General features: G+C 38.6%; 1 pseudogene; it reads right to left on the minus strand.

Annotated features, from left to right (window-relative positions):
- Positions 1 to 258: 258 nt before the first annotated feature.
- Positions 259 to 23,590, minus strand: part of LOC149162839 (protein NRT1/ PTR FAMILY 5.2-like) — a 69,445-nt pseudogene continuing 46,113 nt past the window's right edge.

Below are 23,590 nucleotides of genomic sequence, written 5' to 3' on the forward strand. Positions count from 1 at the left end.
AATGATCACCGTGAGACCCATATAATATTATTGTTCTATAGATATATATCATAGATTCCTGCGCCATACAACCAGTGGCTTTTATAGTTCCAGCCTGGAAGGATCAACAACTATGGAGATTGTCATCTAATTCTAATTTCAACTAATTAGACTATTGTCATCTAATTCTAATTTCAACTAATTATCTGAGTCCAATTCTGACTTCCTACTGATTTACTCACCCATAATCTATACTAACATAATTTTTTTCTGATTCAATTAAGCATTATCTTCAACAGTTGCACCTTTGATATCCGCAGGCAGCTCATGAAGTTCCACTATTACTGCCCCTGGATGGACATGGTTGTGGTTGCTAAATGCTTCGTTGGTTTCCTTCTTGTAAACATACGACCGAGAGACAACTAGGAAGAATATAAAATTTACAAAGCTTAGAATAGCTATGAAGGCATAATAGTAGTAAAAGCGAGATACATTCAGATTGCTTAAAACACAGCTGGTGTGGCCTTTTCTTCCACTGATATTAGTTGTAACTTTCAAAAGGAAAGTATTCAAGAGACCGCCCATCCATAATGTACTAGCATATAATGCAGTTCCTATGCTCTACATGCTCTCTGGGGCTTGATCACCAAATAATTCTAACTTTGTTGACTCAAGAAAGGGTAAAATGAAAACAGTGAGTGGGGATACTGCTTTCCTGTCGCCTTCAAAACCGTGAGCTTTCACAACACTGATTCATTTCACATCGATTGAGGAGGCCACTGTCATGCATACCATGTTGAGGAAGATGCCAATAACCGTCCTCTGCATGATCGTGATGCCTTTGGGGTTTCTTGTGAATCTTCGAATGATCCTTACTAACACTTTGCCATAGACTATAATGGATACCACCATTTTCAAAGTCAAAAATGTTGCTAGCGAGCCTACAGGGATTTGAAAGTGAGGACCCATATGTTTGTTGAAAGTGAGGACCCATATGTTTGTTGAGTGTTATTCCTTGCCTTATGAATAATGTGTTTATTGTTAAAATAAGATAATTATTCAGGAGTTGGCTAAATTTAAAGAGTCAGTTAGCTGACCTTTGAGGGTTGAGAATTTGGGTGTTGAGTGAAGTTGAGTTAAGTGATAGACAACTTTTAGTGTGTAGTTGCATGCCAAGAAATATTAAGCAAGTCCTTAGTTGGAAAAGGTTAAATAATTTTCATCGGTTCATTGTAAGTATAAAGTTTTATGTCATCAATAAAAGAGACACACCTCTTGAGATTCATGTATGAATTATTTATTTTGTCTTCTCTGTCTTTCCAACAAACAAACAAATTGTTCATGTATGAATTATTTATTTTGTCTTCTCTGTCTTTCCAACAAACAAACAAATTGATAATTGGTATCAGAACGAAATTACAAAGAAATACGGAGAACAGATTAGCAACCGTCAGTGTGAGAGGAGAAATGTTTTTTTTCTCATGTTCAGTGCTATAACGCACTCGTGGTAGACTTACACCGATCTTCATGCACGCGGGTCCCTTTCGTTTTTGTAGTATTAGTGGACTAACGCAGAGGATAGTCATCGTTGAAGGCGTTAGCACGATTTCCATCACCGCAACGGAAGCGTTAATAAACCATACATACGTAAATTGCGAAGTCAACGAATTTAAAACTCACGTGGGATTTGACGATTATTGTTTTTCATAAAAAAAAAAAAAATTATGAGGTTCACGTGAAGGCTTAACATAACGTTGTTTTGTTTTTTTTTTCAAGTTATATGAAGTTTTTTGTGTTTTTTTTTTTTTTTTTAAGTTTTCTTTATATATAAAAAATAATTAAGAGATTTTCAAGAACGGTGTTTTGCAAAAGGTTTTTTAAGGATTTTTTATAAAATAAAAACTTAGGGTTTTATTGAAAAGGGTATTTTTGAAAACGTTTATAAAAAGAGAAATTTAGGGTTTTTTAAAGAGAAATCTTTGGAGAAAGATGGATTTCTCATATTTCTAGTCCTAATTCTCTCACATGATTATGATGTGTGGGCCATTAAGATGGTGACCACGTTGCAGGCACATGATGTTTGGGATTATGTCCAGTTTGGGTTTTCAGAACCTAAGAATGAAGCAGAAACACAAACTCTCACTAATGCAAAGAGAGAGCGATGGAAGACAGACAAAAAGAAGAATGCACAAGTGTTGCAAATTATCCAACAGAAAGTGGAGCAAGGAGTGTTCCAGAAGATTATGATCAAGTCTTCAGCAAAAATAGCATGGGATACTTTGGCGACAAACTATACAGGTATGGCCAAATTCAATATTGTTAAGTTGCAAAATACTAGGAGAGATTTTGAAAGTCTGTAGATGAAGGAAATAAAGGACATCGTTTCTTTCCTGAATCGGGTCATAACTATGATACATCAGTTAAGGATTTATGGTGAAGAAATTAAAGATCAAACAATGATTGAGAAGGTCCTCAGATCTTTGTCTACCGAATTTGATGTTGTGGTAGCAGCCATAGAAGAAGCCAAGGATTTGGCATTATTGACAGTTGATGAGTTGATGGGATCACTTCTATCGCATGAGGCAAGGATAGATAGAAATAAGGATTCCACTTTAGAGACCTCTTTCAAAAGTTAGGTTTTTATTTAAAGAGACAGAGGTCGAGGCAGAAGTAGATCGAGAGGCAGAAGGCAAAGTGGAAGATATGGTGGTCAGAGAGATGGACGAGAAGAGCATGAACATGAAAGTGGAAGCAACTACAGAAGCTTCAACAATAATCAAAGATTTGACATATCAAAGGTGAGATGTTATTATTGCAATAAAATTGGTCATTATGCTTGTGATTGCAGGAAGAAGAAAGTTGATTAAGGGAACCAAAGAGCTAATGTCACTGTAGAGAGTACTAAATCCATGTTCCTACCTTGCCATACCATGCATGAACCTTTTGATAGTGTGTGGTTGTTAGACAGTGGTTCAGTAACCACACGATAGGCAACAAGAATTTGGTTGCAAATTTCAATCAATCTATCAAAATAGAGGTAAGGTTGGGGACTGACAAGACTGTGGAAGTAGATGGCAAAGGAGTGGTCAACATTCTAACCAAGGAGGGGGAGCTGAAGACAATCTCAGAGGTATAGTATGTTCCTAGTCTCAAACATAATTTGATAAGTGTTGGTCAATTGACACAGAAAGGATACAAAGTTATCTTTCAAGGTCAAGAATGTGTTATATATGACAAGCCTCCAAGCAAGAAACTAATAGAAAAGGTGCAGATGATGAGGAAAATACTCTTTCCTCTAGTTATTAATTACAATGATTAGGTCATTTCTTTTACAGTTGCATGTTCTAATGATTATTGGTTATGAAACTTTCGGTTTGGACACTTGCATTTTTCTAGTTTAAAATTGTTGCAGCAAAAACAGATGGTTAGAGGATTACCTATCATCAAAGAACCTTCTAATACTTGTGAGTGTTGCATATTGGGAAAGCAACACTGTGAAAGTTTTCCAAAAGGAGTTGCATACCGAGCAAAGAAACCTCTTGAGCTAGTGCATACAAACTTGTGTGGACCTATGAGGACACAGTCGATTGGTGGAAGTTGTTACTTCATCACTTTCATTTATGATTATAGCAGAAATGCTTAGGTTTACTTCTTGAAACAGAAGTCTGAAACTTTTTCAAAGTTCAAGGAATTCAAAGCCTTAGCAGAGAACCTAAGTGATCGATAGATAAAGGTACTGAGGTCAGATTGTGGTGGAGAATATGACTCAAAGGCATTCCATGATTACTGCAAACAACATGGAATCAGAAGATGGTTTTCAACTAAGTACACACCACAGCAAAATAGCGTAGTAGATAGAAATAATAGGACAATTATGAACATGGTAAGAAGCATGTTGAAAGGCAGAAGCTTGTCAAATGAGTATTAGGAAGAAGTAGTTGCATGTGTTACAGATCTCCTACAAAGAGTGTGATGAACAGAGTACCATAACAATCATGGTTAGGTATGTATTGTAGCGTATCTCATCTTAGAGTATTTAGATGTGTAGCTTATGCACACATGCCTAAGGAGTGAAGAGGCAAATTGGACGATAAAAGTGAAAAATACATATTTACTAGTTAAAGTGATCAATCAAAAGCATACAAATTGTATAACCCTCTCACAAATAAGAGCATAATTAGTAGAGATGTTGTGTTCAAAGAACAAGAGTCATGGTATGGAACTGTAGACAAAACAGTTGATGCACAAGTGCCACTGATGGAAGAAGATGATGTAGCAAAAAAGGAGCAGAAAGAATCACACATGAAGACACGAAACACAGACACGCCAACAAGGACTCCAAGATTTTCATAGAAGCATGGATCTTCAAACATATCAACATATCAAGATTCTCCTTACAACTAATCAGGTGATGAATCAAGAAATGGTAAGAGAAAGATAAGAAGTTTGAAAGATATTTATGATGATTTGAATAACAAATTTTTCATTGTTGTCATTCCAACCTTCTTTGTTTAAAGAAGTAATCAAAGATGAAAATTGGGTGCAAGACATGGATGAAGAAATTGAAGCTATTGAAAAAAATGATACGTGGGATTCGGTTGATTTGCCAAAAGACAAAAATCTCATTGGTGTAAAGTGGGTGTACAAGACAAAGTTGAATGAGAAAGGTGAAATTGACAAATTTAAAGCTAGAATTGTAGCAAAAGGATTCTCGCGTAGCCATATTGGATAATGTAAGAGAAGTTATAGCCACAAAAACTCAGAACAAGTGGAAATTATATCAAATGGATGTTAAATTGGCCTTCTTGAATGGAATTATAGACGAATAAATTTATGTGCAGCAACCTCCATGATATGAAGTTGAAGGTAATGAAGATAAAGTTTACAAGTTGAAGAAAGTGATCTATGGACTGAAGCAAGTGACTAGAGCTTGCTATAGCAAAATTGACAGCTACATGATTAATAATGGATTTTGCAGAAGTAAGATTGAACCTACTGATGAGCACCAATATTGCAGCAAGAATGTTGCAACTCGTGGAGCTACCAACTTTACTTTATCAACCCGGGGTTCGTACAAACTTGGAGGTGACAGTGCTGTGTACACAAGTAGAAGTGATGGTTCTGCCTTTTGTCACTGTTCAGCTGGCAAGAGACCACTAGGGTTTGCCATCCAGACTTCTATGGATTCAGAAGAAGCTTGGATCCTTGATGAAAAAAAGAGAAATATACTCTAAGAGAGAGTTGATATACTACAATAGTGAGAGACTAAAATTCAATGCTAGGGCATATCATTTCCTAATTAATTGCTAAAAGCTATGCTTTGCAATGATGCTAAATTAACATGATCAAGCTAAGAAAATCAAACACAACTGCTATGCATGTAAAGGACTGTAAGAAATATGTTTTGTCTTTTTATGCTTTTCATGAAAAGTCAAATGTGAAAACTAATCTCTCTTGGTGATGTGGCAGGTGGTTTAGGGGTGCTGATGGATGGATGGAAGGTTCAGGATATGGATGGAAGGTTTGGAGGACCCTTGGGTGACCTTGGGAGGCTTCCTAGAGGTTTTCCCTCAAATCGGCCTCAAAACAAGCCACTACAGGAAAACCTACAAGATGTACTAGAAACCTATAGGATTCCCTGTATTTGTACAGGATGCAGTTGTGAAAAAAACGATGGGTGTTGGAGGTGATGGAAAGCTTAGGGAAGGTGGTTGATGGCTGGAATGGAGTGAGGAGAGGCCTAGGATCACTCAGAACCCAAACCAAGTTTAGGAGATGGTTGGATTCGCTCAAAATGCTTGAGGAAATTTCTATGTAAAATGATGAAATTGGTGAAGGTTTTGATAAAAATGAGAAATGCCTATGGGTGAATGAAGTTGGAAGGTGGTTGCTTGCTATGAGATCTCTGTCTACTTTTGAAGTGCCTACTCTGCATCAAACATGTGTAATTTCCAAAAAGTCATGTAAATAAGAAGAATTCTCATGGACTATAAAAGCAATATTTAATGAACTAACTGTCTACCTTATGCATGAAGAAATTGCTGAATAACATGGAGTCATGGATGAGATCTACTACAAGAATTAACATAGAAGAGATGGAAATGAAATCCTACTTGGCAAAATTGATCAAATGCTAGCTTAAGTACAACAAATTCTAAATATCATGAAGGAAATGGAAATCTGTCTTTTTGGTTACGTAAGGGTATTTTCTTCAAATCATGATCCCAGAAAGAAGAAGTGAGGCCAAGACACTTATTGACAGCTTTGTGGAGCCTCTTTTATCCCTTCTAGCCTGCTACTGAAGTAAGGCACAAATGGAAGCAAACTAATAAACAATTAATCAAATCTACACTACTTGTAATGAAATACTTCTAGCAACAGTTTAACTATGAATCTATGAAACTAAGCTAAGCATAAAGAGACAAGAAGAGGAGCCTTTACTGCTAGGGTTGGGCCCTAACCCAAGAGCTTCAGTTCTTTGAGTTAACTCAGTACTAAATCAAGAACAAACTCATTCTTATTGCCAAAACAAAAAAATACATCAAAAAGTCTTCCACAAGTCTGGAGCTCGAAGCTAGAGTTTTACAACCAAAATTCGAATCCTGAGGCTCTAGGCCTCTCTACTTATACAACTAAAGTCTCCAACGAATTCCTTAAGTTTAGGGAGGCTCGGCTCCCAAACTCGAGATGAACTACTCCTTGTCTATCACTTGCTTGGTTGCCTTCTAATCTTCATGGCTTGGCTGCTTGCACTCCGAGCTGGTGGGATTAATGAAGGAATATTCAAATGGGGAAGGAGTAAATGAGGAGGATTTACCTCCTACAATCTCTCTCCCTTGTCCCTTTCGAGTTTCAAACCTTAGTCTTTGCCAAAATTCCTTAATTGTCTCTTTCGAACCTGCATTCAATGCAGATTAGTCCACTAGGAATAATATCTCAATTTAACTCATCTCATTAAAAAAAATATAATAAAAACATGTAATAAGTTGTGAGAAAATTTGGTTTGACTAAGCTAGGAGGTGAATTGAGGCCCATATAATTACCCAATGACGAGGCTCATCACCTACCTTGTACACAAAGGTAAATGAGCATGGACAAATTTTGTTTGTTTGCTTATATGTTGATGACATGATTTTTACAGGTGATTTTGAGATAGACGAATTTAAAGCATCCATGATGAAAGAATCTAAGATGACAGATCTTGGTCTTATGAAATTTTTTCTTCACATAGAAGTTGAGCAATCAGAAAAAGGAATTTTTATTTGTAAAAACAAATATGCTAAAGATTTGTTGAAAAGATTCATGATGGAAAATTGCAAACCTGTCCCTACATCAATTGCAATAGGTACAAAGTTAAGGAAGGATGATGAAGGATTACATGTCGATCCAACTCTATTTAAAAGATTGGTTGGCAGACTCATGTATCTCATAGCTACAAGACTATTTATCATGCAAGGAGTGAGTTTCATTTCCAGATTTATGGAAACTCCAAAAGACACACATTGGAGTACGTGAAAAAGAATTCTGAGATACATAGCAAGAACTATAGATTGTGGCATAATGTTTGCAAGCACATAAAAAAAGGATTTAATTGGATACACAAATAGTGATTTTGCAGCAGTTTGGATGATAGGAAGAACACTTCAGGTTTTGTGTTCCATCTTGGTTCAGGTGTGATTTCATGGGCATCTAAGAAGCAACCCACTGTGACACTTTGGTCGATAGGAGAAAAATATGTAGCAACAACATCAGCATTATGTCAAGCAGTGTGGTTAAGAAGAGTATTTGATGGACTGAACTAGAAACAACAAGGATAACCAAAAATATACTATGACAACACCTCAACGATTGCACTATCCAAGAATATTGTGTTTCATCAAAAGAGCAAGCATATTGATACTAGATATCACTTTATTAGAGAACTTGTGAGCAATGGAGAAGTTCACTTGAAGCCTTGTAAATCTAGTGATCAATTGGCTGATATATTTACTAAGTCATTAGCACAAGATGTGTTTGAGTTTCATAGGAGAAACTTGGGTGTTGTAAACCTAGCTGAGACATAAACCAACATGCATGTTTGAGTTGTCATGAGTTATGTTTTAGTTTAGAAATCATAATTAAGGGGGGGTGTTAAAATAACATAATTACTCCTGCATGAGGAGTTGGCTAAACTTAGAGAGTCAATTAATTGAGTGTTGAGGGTTGAGTATTTGAGTGTTGAATCAAGTCGAGTTAAGTGATAGACGAATTTTAGTGTGTGGTTGCATGTCAAGATATTTTAGGCAAGTCGCTAGTTGGAAAATGTTAAATACCCTTCACCAGGTTCATTGTAAGTATCACGTTTTATGTGATCAATAGAAGAGTTGCAACTCGTGTGATTTGTGTGTGAATTATTTGTTTTGTCTTCTCTGTCTTTCACAACACTGATCCGTTTCACAACACTAGAGCTTTCACAATATTAATCCGTTTCACATCAATTAAGGAGGCCACTGCCATGCATACCATGTTGAGGAAGATGCCAATACCCATCTTCTGCAGGATTGTGATGCCTCTGTGGTTTCTTGTGAATCTTCGAATGATCCTTACTAACACTTTGTCGTAGACTATAATGGATACCAACATTGACAAAGTGAAAAATGTTGCAGTGAGCTTGCAAGGATTTGAAAGTGAGGACCCATATGTCTATTGAGTGTTGTTCCTTGCCTTACGAATAGTGTTCTTACATGTGTAAGCAAGGTGCCTGGTATGAACAAAACGATCCAAACTGGAAGCATTTTGAGCATCAACTTGGTTTCTTCTACTTGGGTTACAGGACATGGTTTCCATCTACTGGTTGAACAATCATTTGTTGATGCTTTGTCCAAAAATTTGCAAGGTCGAAAAAAGAAAATTAGAATTAATAATATTGAAGTGAAGCTTTGGAAAAATTAATTTGTATGAATATGGATAGAAAAATAATTTATTTCATTTGAATGAATACGTAAAGGTAATTGCATTTCATCTATGTTATAACATAATAATAATCAAATTGGCATATACAACACTGACACTAATAACATGTAAGATGAAAAATGGCACTATTATTATTGAAGTTTCTAATAGTAAAGATGCTGGTGACAGTAATGCTATTTAAATTTGAAGAAATCAGAGGAAAAATGTCAAACCCCTCTCCAGCTCTTCCAAAAATAGGGATGAAAAGAGTGATTGTTGAGCCTCTCTACTTAGATTTGTTCTATCGGTTATTGTAGGATGCCCTCATCCGATCTTATTTCTAAGGTCTAGGAAATTTTGACTTGTAACCAACGCAGAGTCAACCTCTTCGAACCTTATGTCATACACTTATCTGAAAACACGTTCAATCATTAGCAAGTCGTCATTATAACCCTCTAATCTTTCTTTTGTTGATATCACAATTATAAAAGATATTGTTATATCTTTATGGTTCCACCCTATGAAGGACGAAATAGTTTCCAGAATGAAATGACTCTTTAATTGTGGAATAGTAATAATGGAAGATAGATAAGGTGAGTAACCTTGACTTCTAACTTGCCCCCATTGCCACAGAAGGGAACTATATTCATTGGTTGTTGGGCCTTTCGTTTTTTTTAATCTTCCGACAATCGTACAATTTTTGGCGAGGTGGTAATGTTCGGGTTAAATTATAATTTTGAAAATATAAATAAATTTTATTTTATTTTTTAATTTTTTTTAATTTACCATTTAAAATTATTATATATATATTTTTTCTACTTTTAAACTAAATTTAAAAATATTAGAACCTTATAAATTATAACTAAAAACGTTTTAAAACCTAACCACATATCATGGCATTTAAAACCTAACCACATATCATGGCATTATATAATATTACGCTGGCAATTATATATTGCGAAAAGGTCTCAACATCCGGCAAGAGCTAGCCAGCTGCCATAGGGCATTAAATGCCTCTACAGTGGCTGGTTACATGCATATCCGGATTTGACATAAAGGAAATGGCATGCGCTATGGAAGTATGGGCATGCCATTTCATTTACGTCAAATCCGGATATCGAGTATGCATGTAACCAATGACCGTAGAGGCATTTAATGCCCTATGGCAGGCTGGCTAGCTCTTGCCTAACATCCAGCGTCTTGATATAAAATATTGATTACCGAGTATGCATGTGACCAGCCATCGTAGAGGCATTTAATGCCGTATGGCAGGCTGGTTAGCTCTTGCCTCAACATCCAACGTCTTGATATAAAATATTGATTATCCAATATGCATGTTAGCTCTTGCCTCAACATCCAACGTCTTGATATAAAATATTGATTATCAAATATGCATGTAACCAGCCACCGTAGAGGCATTTAATGCCATATAACACGCTAATTAGCTCTTGCCTCAACATCCAGCATATTGGCATAAAATATTGATTATTGTGAAATTTGTTGATGATATACAAGCCTAAATGTCCATGTCAACCAAAAGTAAAATCACCCAATCGGATTTAATGGGTCAATAATTCTAACCATGCTATGAAGAATGTGAAATAGATTTCATATTCGTGTCTCTGTGCGTTGGTGTGCCGAAGTCAAGTAAAAGTAAAAGTATTTAAATGGATTCCAAATTTAGTTTATACACTTTTCGACTTTTGTCAGAGCTAGCTCTATAAGTATATAAATAAATAAATATGGTTTTTTTCTCTGTGCAAAGAACGTCCACCATGGTCTCAGCACTCTAAACTTTTCCATCCCGCCGAGGAACTCATGCCGAGAATGGCACATGGTCTCCTCGCTCTGAGCAAGATTATGCCCATCTGAATCTCTGACTCAAGCTAGCTTTCTACCTGCGCTCTGGCCGTATCTCCTGCTGCTCTTTTTGCCACAAGCTTCCTGTTTCTTAAGCCGGCCGTCATCCCATCCTCTTCCACTCCTGGCTTTTACTGCTGGATGGTCTTTTCGGTTCATGGAGGACGCGCGTTCCGGGCATCTGGGTTCCTGCTCCAGCGTTTGCCTGGTGGGGACGACAAAACACTCTTCGGCCTATTTTTCCCATTACTTTATGGTCTTTTTGGAAGTGGAGGAACCTAAACATTTTTGAGGATTCTTCTATCTCTGCCAAATATGTTCTCTCTTCCATCTCTGCTCTTTATCTTCCAATCCGCTGAATGATACAATGGTTTTTGTCCTTTGGGATTTGATCATATAAACATACAGCATGATGGTAATCTGTTTTACATGATGTGCTATGTTGCTTATCGGTAGTATTCATGAGTTTTCAATCTCATACAGAACTATCTGAATATCTTGTATATATATCCTCAATATAATATCATGATTTTCTTTCTGAAAAAAAAATATATAAATAAATATGTTTTCTCGTTCATATACAAATCAATGTGCACTAAAATTGAATTTGAGCGTGTACAAGTCTAAACGCACTAGGTTTTAGGTTTTATGCCAAAGTTGATCAAAATTTAACATTTTTGACAAATTTAATAATTCTTTTATATAGGTTTCCACTGTGCGTAGTTTCTTGGTTTCTGTATTTCCTTTTCTTTTAACGAAACCCGTGTTTTGTCTACTTTAAATCATAACTTGGAAAATTAATAAAAACTGAGAATGAAAATTACTCATGCTTGAACTCACCTCAAAACGGGAGTATGAGAAATGGGGAATCTGGCTTTTGCAACCTAGTCTTCGGGTCAACCTCCTAAAGTTTGGTGGGATCTTATGGCACATCAATTTTCCATTTACGAATCGAGTGCCTATTAAGAATATTATGACACTTATAATCAATCTCACCATGGGAATTGCATAACCTAAACGGAATCCCATACTGTCTTGGATGTATATTAGAAAACTATCTACAAATAGCATTCCCAAAAACACACTAAATATCCACTAATTGAAGAAGGAGGATTTTTGAAACTTCTCCTTGGGATCAAATTCATGGAATTGATCTGCACCGATTGTAGAGATGTTGGGCTTTGTACTGCGAGTGCCCACAGTAAGAACGTACAAAGCAAAGCAGAAAATCCCAACCTGAAACGTGGAGGCTTTCTCACAAAAGTTGGAGTATGGTTATCATTCTGACAGTCTCAGAGATCATAGTGTAATAGCCAATGTCAAAATCACCATCCCCTATCAAATACAACTACAGATAACCACATAAGTGATCTTGGACACTAAGGGGTTAGCTGAAATGGATTGTTGTGGAATGTCATTGAGTGAATAAAATAAAAATGAAATTATAGAATCTTTTAGATAAATAAAGCACAGTGTAACTAGCCTTACACTAGGCTCTAATTTCCCTGCGATAGCTAAATTTTCTTTAAATCAGGTAACAATTTTTTATGAAATGTAATTTTGGGAGTGTTCGGGTAACGGTCTTCTACTCACATTTTATATCTATATCTATATATATTTAATATTTATACTATTCTTATATAAACAAGGTTTCCACTTCCCTTATAATGTTGGGTAAAAACTTACCATTTCTTACCTAGTTGATTTCTATCTTCTTGCACATTAAATCACTTTCTTAGTTACAATAATACCTTACAGCCTACTTTGGTTAGTTATATATAACAATGGTATTGATAACTTTTGGTCATATTACTTACTGTGGGATATCCCAAGTATAGGGTTAGGAAGAGGTAGGGTCTACACGTCATGCCATTTTATTTACTATGATGAGGGAAAGGTCTCATTTGCTAGTGTTAATAATTATGACCTTGGCATACATAGTAATGCATGAACATTAATACAAATTATTTTATTTTGTTGGGTGTTTGATGTTTCTTTCCACCTTGGTATTCTAATTGTGATTTATCACAGAGCATGGTCTTATTTGTGTTAAGTTTTTCAAAAGAATTTTTCACTAAATGTTATTCATGTATGACCATTGAAGATGCGAATCCTCTCTTTTCAGTTTTAGTGCTCAAGAAAAATGTATTTCCTCTACTTAGCTAGCTACTGGAACGTTTGTGGATTTGACCTTGGCCCTTGCGCTTGAATGGTTTTGTGCCACATATGCTAGGCCCATGTAACTTTCACATGGCCTACTATACCCTCAACTCATCTACACTCAGCTTTGGTTTGTATTCGATCCAATGACAGGTATGAATCCTCCTCTTTTACCCTAGTGATATGGTGGGTAATTCGCTGCATTCGAGAAGTTTCCATCTCTATCTCCACGGTGTCGAGCTCCTGCAATGCTGCCGTGGTAGGAGAGGGAAAAGTAACAACTGGTTTCCCTTCACATTGTTGTGGCATCCCCTAGGCCATCTACCTTCCACCTCTCACTAATGCAGGTAAATTGTTTCATTATAGCTAGTTTCAAATTATTTATAATGTCTCGTTTGTTTTATGTTGAGATACTCACTAGGGTTTCTTCCTCATCTATCCCAGGTATGGAACCAAATGGATTTTTTCATCTCGATTGCAATTCCACTAAGATTGGCTTGAACCCATTTCTCAGTTCTATCTCGGTAAGGCCCTCACCTCTCATGGCTGTCCTTGCAAAGACTTCTATAGTGGTTTCTTGAGATTTCTTTTTCTTTTCAGGGACACAAATTATAAATTGTTGTCTTCTCGAGTTTTGATATTTCTAACCCTGTTTCGTCATGCAAAAAATGGGTGATCCTCCCAGAGCACATTTTCCTTATGTCAACTCCACGTGGCACCAATACTTTGTTTTTGTTTTGTTAAGATTATTCATCTAATTTTGTGTATACATTCTTGGTATCTTCCGACGTTATAGAGAAATCATAATCGAATATTTATATTTCCTCTCTATGTTGCACTTTAAAAGTAAAAGAATGTGTTATTAGCAGAAAATTATACTTCAGCAGATAATCCAAATCGATTTAGAGTTTTTTTTAACAATTTTCTACACCATTATTTTAGTCTATTTCTCCAACTGGGATTGCACTAATCCCAGGTTCCACTATTGCAAGTAAATCCAACACACCTAAGTTTAGGGGTCTTTCAATTTAGCTTTTCAATAGTGGATAAAAACGTTGTCTTCCACTGGCTAACCGCTCTTACTCACACCGAGGTCGATTTTCTCATATCATCTCTGCGTCTCAAAGGAGTGGTTCACGCATAAGAGATAATGGAGTTCATTTTTGTAGTCGGTGTAATTATTCCTTTCTTGGGGTCATTACTGGTTTCCCCTCTCTTTTTTTTTACGTTCCTTCCAGCTTGACCACAAGCTTAGGAACTAGAACCATTTGTTGGTATTGAGGTTGTTTTAATTTATGAAATTTGTGCATATATTTAAGAGAGGTTTCCAGCTCCAACTAAGCTTGACTCAAGTCTTCCCACAAGAAAGACTCGATTGACTTATTTCCTTCCACGATATGTATTCTCATATTTCCTTTCCTTACAATGGTTATATGGATATATATATTTCATTATTTCTAGGTGTTTTGAATTATTTATTCCTGTGTAAGGCTTATTATGTGACTGTAATTTTTTCTTCCCTATTCCCATTCTGTTTAGATAATGGTTATAGTAGTGGCTTGTGGATGAAATTCGTATAGATTTTGAATTCAACCTCGAATGGGTTTTTACTGCTACTATTATGAAATTTACCCTTTTCTTCCTGTAGATGTACATAGGTAATGAATAGTAAATCTCATAGACCCATTTTTCTATGTTGAATATTGAAAGTGTATAGTCTTCTATAATTAGTTGAGGAGTTTGTATTTATGTATCTATTATGGAAATTCTCCATCTCGGCAGTTTTTGTATCAATGTTTGTTTTTATCTTGTTCTAAAATTTTTCTATGCAGAGTCTCTCTTTGTTTCGAATCTATGTTTCACCCATCTATAACTTCGTTTGATACTAGTGCCAACGGTGGTAGTGAGATATTTTTTCTGCCTTGCATAGACCCTTATGTCAATATTGGAAACTTTCTTTCCTAAAATCTTCGTCAGATACTTAAGGGAAACATGTTCCTCTTTCAAGTCTCTTATATCTACCTTAACGAACTTATAACTATTTAACCACTATTGCATGATTTTCCTTTCTCATCCAAATTTATTCGAGGGCTTAATAATTTTTATGATAAGCTATTTTCTTTTTCAAAGACCTCTTACTATAAATTTTTAGTTTGTTTTGGTTGAGTATAGAAATACTAGTAATTTATTAAGTTTATTAATAAATTTATTATTCTTTGGCGAGCATATGAAACAATGCTGCTAGAACTAACCTTTAGAATGTAGAGACTCAATAATTCCCCAAAATTGTAGAGCTCACTGTCACTTAGTAACTATAAATTAGAAATCAAATTTTCCATAGTATATTTCTTTGTGAGTTTTTTTTAACTCGCTTTTTTCGACTCTGGAAATTAACTGTATCAGTCGTGTACAGGAAGATACCTCCAAAAATATCCTAAGTATCAAGTTGTAATTTACCTACTTCATTTTGTAATCCTAGTTAAAGATTAATCCTTTATGAAAATGAAAGATCCCTCCCTTTGCTTAGTGTATCCTACTTTGTCAAAGGGAAAATTATGTATATCGAACTATACACCATTTCGACTTACGAATGCATAGATATTTAGAAGCCATTAGAATTAAAATTTGTTCTCCATACCAACAATATAGGATAAGATCCCAGATACGGGTGTACACAAAGCATGAAATGATGGCAGAGGAACGGGCTGACAAGTGGCATCACCACATGGCCACCCATAAGCTCGCACACAGAGTAATAAACCCGTCTCACAACATTCGTAAATGCCATTTAATGTGGCACTCGAACCAATTCACCAGCGCCATCCTGCCTCAGCTCTGCATCATGGAGATCTCAAGTTATATCTGGCCCACTTCCTCTGTTTCTGCTCCTTTGCCTCTAAATTGCAAGTGCCCCCTGGCTGTAGTGGAGCCAAGCACCCACACTGCAATAGGCAGGCGATGCACTACATAGAATTTGGAAAGGGCAACCATTACTCTCAGAGCCTAATATGCAACCTGACTCTTGCCTCTAAGCCTTTTGCCTCTAATTTCCGCTCAGTGATGACTTCTTACAAGCAATCACTTCCTCCCCATGCCATTATGCCTCGATTGCGCCAACAAATGCGTAGCAGGAGGGGTAGTAGCAGAGGCAGACTGCTCTGTTCTTCGCCCTCAACGGTCTTTGACTCCTCTTTCCCCTCGTCAAATGACATCTCAACTCATTATCCTGTTACACGTAGTGGCAGAGGCCGCACTCGTGCTGCTCATTCCCCGCCCTCGCAAACCTGCCCTTTAGATACTGTTCTCCCTTCCAGCTCTAGCAATCCAACCATTATGCTCAATTCACTTACCATTGCTCTCTGATTCGACCTATTATCATGGCCACCATTATAGTAACGTTTCAGGAGGAGCCTTCCAGTGAAGAAGGACGTCCCACTCATGCAACGAAGAAGAGAGATACTACACAGGGCGAGCCTTCTGTAGTGGAGCAAAATCGAGAAACTTTGGCGAAGAAAGACACGGGTGAGATGCCGAAAAATGAGGATGAATTCGATGACTACAAGTGTCTAATTCTTGAAGAACACCCGTCAGCACCAAATGACACCTAAATCAACACGCGTCTCCAAGTTTCAGGTTCCAAGCAACCAAGTCTATGTGTTTACTTTTGCATTTTCGAGAAAAATAGTTAATTTTGAAACTGAATTCAATAGAATATTTCTCTATGTTTTCATGTTGGTTTCCACTACAAGGGCATCAAATTTATTTTGGATTGGACTGGTTTCCCACTTCTGGGCAGCCTACATTTTTTTTGTTGCAATATGCCATGAACCTGTTAAGAAATTTACTGCATAACATAAATAATTACTGAGAGGAATAAATATAAAAATAACCAGCAACAACCATAAACAAAAAATTTTATCCGGAAAAACCCCAAATTGAGGAAAAACCCATCCTAATAAGATCTCATTAGCATTGGCCAAAACCCTGGCCAATCCGACCAAGTGAGCCTTCACCGCTCACCTCCAGGTCTTGCATTACAATGAAGTCCTTCCAGCCTTTTATAAGCTCCATTACATATAATACCACAGGCATAATACTATGGGTGCACAATACCATGTGCCCCAAAACCATCACTGTTTAACCCGGTCAACTTTGACTCTATCGTGAGTCAAGTTTACCTAACAATTCCCCCCTTAAACTTGACTTGGGGTTCCTTGACTAACTCTAGCCAAACCCGCTAAGTGAGACAATCCCGCTCACTCTAGCCCTCACACCCTTAGAGTTTTTACCCAGGGTATTGTTACCCTGACATCCCCCCTATCACCTAGGTCTAACCCAGATTTTACCGGTGATCACCGAGGGGTACACATGCCTTACAAGGTCTTACAGTAGTATGCCCATTCACATGCAATAATTTTGACTTCATTAATTTTATTTTTTTTGTTTATTGCTGCTGTGATTCTGATCCATCCTCTCTCAATTTGATTTGCTAAAAAACTTCTATCAAACCACTCCATGTTATAGATCTGATCCAACTTGTTATAGCTCTGATACCACTTGTTATAGATCTAACCTGGAAATACTATAGATCTGATATGAAAATATAAGATAATGCAAATAAACACAGAAATAATATGAAATGATTCTTTATTGATCAAACCCTTAAGGTAGGGCAACACCATACATTCACTCCTTAAGGAAGGAGAACACTCCACAAGCCATATGCTTGTTCATACAATAATCCTTCACACAATTGCCCCCTCAAAGAGGCAAGTGAACATTGCTTTCTGAATAATAAAATACTTGCTGTTGTTTCTCAATATTCTATGTTCTAGGTATATTTCTTTGCATATTCTGTATTCCGGTTTCGTCTTGCAGGTTAAGAGCATGACAAGTGGTATCAGAGCTCTTTCCAGGGCCAGTGGGATCTCCATTTCTTAGCAAATTTTTTTTTTTGGCTAGAGACATGTTCCGGCGTCTTTAAACCACAGGATCTATCGTTGAGCGCATAAACCTACGGATTTGGGGAGGCATGCATGCAGGAAATACAAGAGGTGGTCATGCTTGTTGGACTCCCTTGTAACCCCTGTGGGTACCCCTTCGAGTAGTAGCGCATTAGACAGAACTGCGCACGGACTGTCTTCCAAGTACCCTCTGGGTATATCGGAAGCCCCCTAGCTCCTTTGAAACCTCGCCATAGATAAACCGTCGGCCATCTTGCTGCTACAGTACACTGAGAACAGCACTCGGAGAGATTACTCGCCCGTACGATAGGGTAGTCGGGTTGTACGGCTAAGGGTACGGTTGATCCTCCTTAGTTAGAGCCCTGAAACATTGGGCCGAGTACTACTATCAGACCCTTATGTATATTGCGATCTGTAGCACCTGACACTCCTCGAGACCATAGTTCCCTTTTCTATCTTGGGATCATGCATAATCTCTGCCAGATCAGATCTCGCAAGTGGGGTTGCAGTAGCAGCAGACATAAGTCCCATAGTTCCGAGTTAGCAGACCAACCTTTTTGATCCATCAGATCCGCAGTAGCAGTCAGTGTTGCCGCTCAGAGCTATCCGATCAACCATTCAGATCTCTCAGATCCACCAGATCTGAGAGAACCCCTGGGGCGCTTATTGGTGATCTAGCCCATAAGAATCAGGATGACGAGCTGAGCAAGGTGGTACCATTCAATTGTTAGTGAAAAAAATTTGGGCGGTCCCAAATTTCAAGTACATAGGATCGGTGCATGGTAGAAACTAGAGCTCAAACTATGGCCAATGAGAAGATCGACAAACTTGAAAAATCCTTGCAAGCCATCCAAGCCCAGCTTGACATACTAACTGACACACTCTCTAAAGGCAAGGAGGAAGCCCGCGAGGAGGCGTATATTGGCAATGGACACAGTGAGGGTGAGTCTAGCCGCTCTCTTCACCTTTGGGGCACCCACCAACAATCCTGTCCGCGACCTCCCAAGATGGATATGCATAAATTTGATGGTACTCACCCGGCCGCATGGATAGCACAAATGGAGCAGTATTTCAATCTGAATAACATCTTAGATAATGAGACTCAGCTTATGGTGGGGAGCATGTACTTAGACACTGAAAGATGGCAATGGTGGGAATGGCATCAACGTTGCAATGGAAGTTTTATGACTTGGGCCACCTTCAAAAAATCTCTTACAGAGCGCTTTGACCAGGAATCTTCTTTTTTGGGTTGTCTCACTGAGCTTCGACAGACTAGCACAGTGGATGAATATGTTATAGCCTTTGAAGCCTTAGCTTTCTGCACTAGGGATCTCTCAAATGCGTTCTACACGGAATGTTTTATCAGCGGTCTTAAAGAGGCCATACAAGCCAACGTCCGACTACACCACCCTCCCACATGGTCGGAGGCTTGCAAGGTAGCTCGTAACGTGGAACGTGCGTTAGCAGCCCAATCCATTTGCCCAAATTTCACCGCTAAGGGTCGCCCCCCACAGGATCACAGCACGACTCAAACACTTAAGGTACAAAAGGTGTCACCTGCAGAAATGGCCGAAAGAAGAAAATAGGGATTATGTTACTACTGTGATGAAAAATACTCCCCAGGTCATAAATGCAAGGAGCCTAGATTTTTTCAAATTGATGCCATTGATTACAACTCATCGGAGGAAGCCCCACCACTTGAGGAACTAGAGGAGGTAGAGGAGGACAACCAGAAGGACAATGTCCCTGATGAACCAGTTATTTCGTTGCATGCTTTGGTAGAGATTTCTTCACCTCAAACTCTCAAAATCAGAGGTTTTATTAAACATCGCCCAGTAGTAGTCTTGATTGATAGTGGAAGTACACATAATTTCATCCATCAAAAAGTTGTGGAAGCAGTGCATTGTTTTGTACGAGCAGTTTCTAACTTCCAAGTCCAAATTGCGGATGGGGAAATAATGAAATGTGAATGCCGCTGTGAAAATGTCAAACTTCAAATGGGGGATTATCAGTTGAAGACCCACATGTTTTCCATACACATGGGAGGGTGCGACATTTTCCTTGGTGTTGAATGGCTTCGCACTCTTGGGCCAATCACAATGGATTTTCAGGAGTTATATATGAGCTTTAAGCAGAACAACTCCACACATACCCTCCGTGGACTCTAGGCGGGAGCTCCCTCTATCATCAGCTCACATAGGATGGAAAAATTGCTAAAAAAGGGCCATCATGGAGTTATCACTCAATTTAATGCCATCCAGGCCGTCAAACCCAATTCTCTACCGATTCATCCTGAGATGCAACAGATTTTAAATAACCATCTGTTAGTCTTTGACAAGCCTCATGAGCTTCCACCCTCGCGAGGGGAACATGATCATAGCATCACCTTGGTTCCAGGGGCCCAACCACCAAATGTGTGCCCATACAGATATCCATTCACCCAAAAGAATGAAATAGAAAAAATAATCAAGGAACTTTTGGAAGCAAGTGTCATTCGTCCCAGCATTAGTCCTTATTCATCACCGATGGTCATGGTGCTCAAGAAAGATGGGGAATGGCGGATGTGTCCAGAGTTCAGGGCCCTCAATAAGTTGACAGTCAAAGATAAATTTCCCATCCCGGTTGTTGATGATTTGCTGGATGAACTCAATGGGGCTCAATTCTTCACTAAGTTGGATCTTCGCTCAGGCTACAACCAAATTCGCATGAAGGAAGTTGACATTCCAAAGACTGCTTTCATAACTCATGAAGGCCATTATGAGTCCCTGGTAATGCCATTCGGTCTTTGTAATGCCCCATCTACTTTTCAGAGCCTTATGAACCACCTTCTCAAACCATATCTCAGGAAATTTGTCCTTGTCTTCTTCGATGACATCCTCATCTATAGTTGCACTTGGGCCGCACATCTTCAGCATGTAGATCTACTCTTGCAACTGCTCCGCAAGCATAAATTATTTGTTAAGATGTCCAAATGTTCTTTTGGCATGGAAGAAGTTAAGTATTTGGGCCACATTGTGGGGTGTGAAGGTGTCAAGGTGGACCCCAAAAAGATCCAGGCAATGCAGGATTGGCCTCAACCTAAGACATTGAAGAGCCTGAGAGGATTTTTGGGTCTCACAGGCTATTATCGCAAATTTGTTTGCAATTATGGTCGCATTGCAAAGCCCCTCACTCAACTCCTCAAGAAAAATTCATTCTTCTGGAATGATGATGCACAACAGGCATTTACAGCTCTCAAAAATGCCATGTGTTCCACTCCAGTCTTAGCACTACTTGATTTCACCAAATCTTTTGTCATTGAATGTGATGCTTCGGGTACGGGTATTGGGGCGGTCTTAATGCAGGAAGGTCGACCCTTGGCCTTCACAAGCCAACAACTAAGTGGGAGGAATCTGGGACAATCTACCTATGAGAAGGAAATGATGGCCATCTTACATGTAGTAGATACCTGGAGACCTTACTTACTGGGGCGACGTTTCCAAATCCGCACAAACCATCACAGTCTTAAATATTTTTTGGAGCAACGCCTATCCTCCCCACAACAAAATAAATGTCTCGCTAAAATGCTGGGATATGATTATGAGATCATTTACAAGAAAGGGCACGAAAATAGTGTAGCAGATGCATTATCTCGCTAATTTGAGGAGGAAAGTACCCTGCTCGCAATTTCCCTTCCCATTCCATAATGGATTGAAGAGGCTCGTAGGGAATAGTTTTCACATCCCGGGCTCTCCCAAATCATTACTCAATTGCAGGTGGATCCAAATTCCACCAAGGGCTACTCGTGGCAGGATGAGATTCTTCGCTACAAGGACAGAGTCGTAATATCACCAACATCCACCCTCAAAAGCCGCATTTTGGCAGAATTGCACTCATCCCCCACTGCAGGACATTCAGGTTTTCAGAAGACATATGCTCGCACTAGAATATCATTTTTTTGGACAGGAATGAAAAAGAACATCCTTACTTTTGTAGCGGAATGCGATGTCTGTCAATGCCACAAAGGGGAGACAGTCAAAGCACCAGGCACATTACAACCGTTGCCCATCCCGGCATCTATATGGACGGAGGTTTCTATGGATTTCATTACAGGTCTTCCAAAGTCAGGAAACAAGTCAGTCATCATGGTGGTTGTGGACTGACTTTCTAAGTATGCTCATTTCTGCTCCCTACCCCACCTGTTTACACTGACTTTGGTCGCTCAATCTTTCATGGATCAGATCTTCAAATTGCATGGCATGCCCACTTCTATTGTGTCTGATCGTGACCCGATCTTCACCAGTAAATTTTGGCAAGAACTCTTCAGGTTACAAGGCACCTAACTACAACTCAGTACTTCCTATCATCCACAAATAGATGGTCAAATTGAGGCCGTCAACAAATGTCTGGAAACCTACCTTAGGTGTTTCACTTCAGAAAAGCAACATCTATGGGTACAATGGTTGCCTCTAGCTGAATGGTGGTATAACACCAACTATCATGCCACCACCAAAGTGACTCCCTATGAAGCTGTTTATGGTCAACTCCCTCCTTCCCCTACTTCTTATATCAAGGGGTGCTCCAAGGTACAAGCAGTGGATCAACTCCTACAAAACCGCACAACCATGCTCGCCCATCTTAGAGAGAATCTTCATCAAGCTCAAAACCACATGAAGCAACAGGTAGATCAGCATCGCTCAGAGCGCCAATTTCAAGAAGGGGATCAGGTATTTTTGAGGTTGCAACCATATAAGAAAACTTTACTCAAAGACAAGGGCTGTCATAAACTATCTCCAAAATTATACGGACCATATCAAGTACTTCAGCGCATTGGAGAAGTGGCCTACAAGCTAGCTTTGCCACCCACTGCAAAAATCCATCCAGTTTTCCATGTCTCATGCCTCAAGAAAGCGATTGGGAACAATTTCAGAATTCCAACCAGTCTACCTAAATTGGATGAAGAAGGGTCAATCTGGCTCCAACTTGAACAGGTCCTAGACACACGAGAACGGCACCTGCGTGGCCGCATGATCAGGGAAGTCCTCGTCAAGTGGAAAGACACCTCTCCAGAAGATGCAACCTGGGAACCAGCCACTATTCTTCAGCAGTTTCCGCAGCTTCAGCCTTGAGGACAAGGCTATTCTTAAGGGGGAGGGCATGTTAGGGTCCCACCCTAACCCCCTTATTCATGTAGTAGGATCGAGTCATAGTTATAGTTAAGTAAGGAGTCAATAAAGCCCATATTAATAATTGTAAGTGGTTAACCCGCAATTAATGACGGGACCACAGTTAGTTGCAAATGGGCCATGGTATTAGATAGATGGTATTAATAAGAACCATGGTATTGATCCATGGTATTGCATGTATGAGTCATATATAAAGGATAGAGAATCCCTGCGAGGAGCATCGTGTCTTATTTTGTAATCGAGCTTTGCTCTATTGGAGGTTGCCCCCTCGAAGAGGCAAGTGGAAATTGCTTTCTGAATAATAAAATACTTTCTGTTGTTTCTCATTATTCTATGTTATGGGTACATTTCTTTGCATATTCTGTATTCCGGTATCATCTTGCAGGTTAAGAGCATAACACTCCAACTGTGAGCCCGACGATAACCTCCTAGATTCCATTACTGGTGGCCTCACGTCGCAGAAAAAGAACAATTTTCGAAGCCGCATGAACAATTTTCTTCTGTTGACCTGTATGCAGCCCAAGCCTACTC

This window comes from Pinus tabuliformis, chromosome 5_2 (genome assembly GCF_031772625.1).
Source record: "Pinus tabuliformis cultivar Carrire ecotype Pingquan chromosome 5_2, CPIR1, whole genome shotgun sequence".
Lineage (NCBI taxonomy): Eukaryota > Viridiplantae > Streptophyta > Pinopsida > Pinales > Pinaceae > Pinus > Pinus tabuliformis.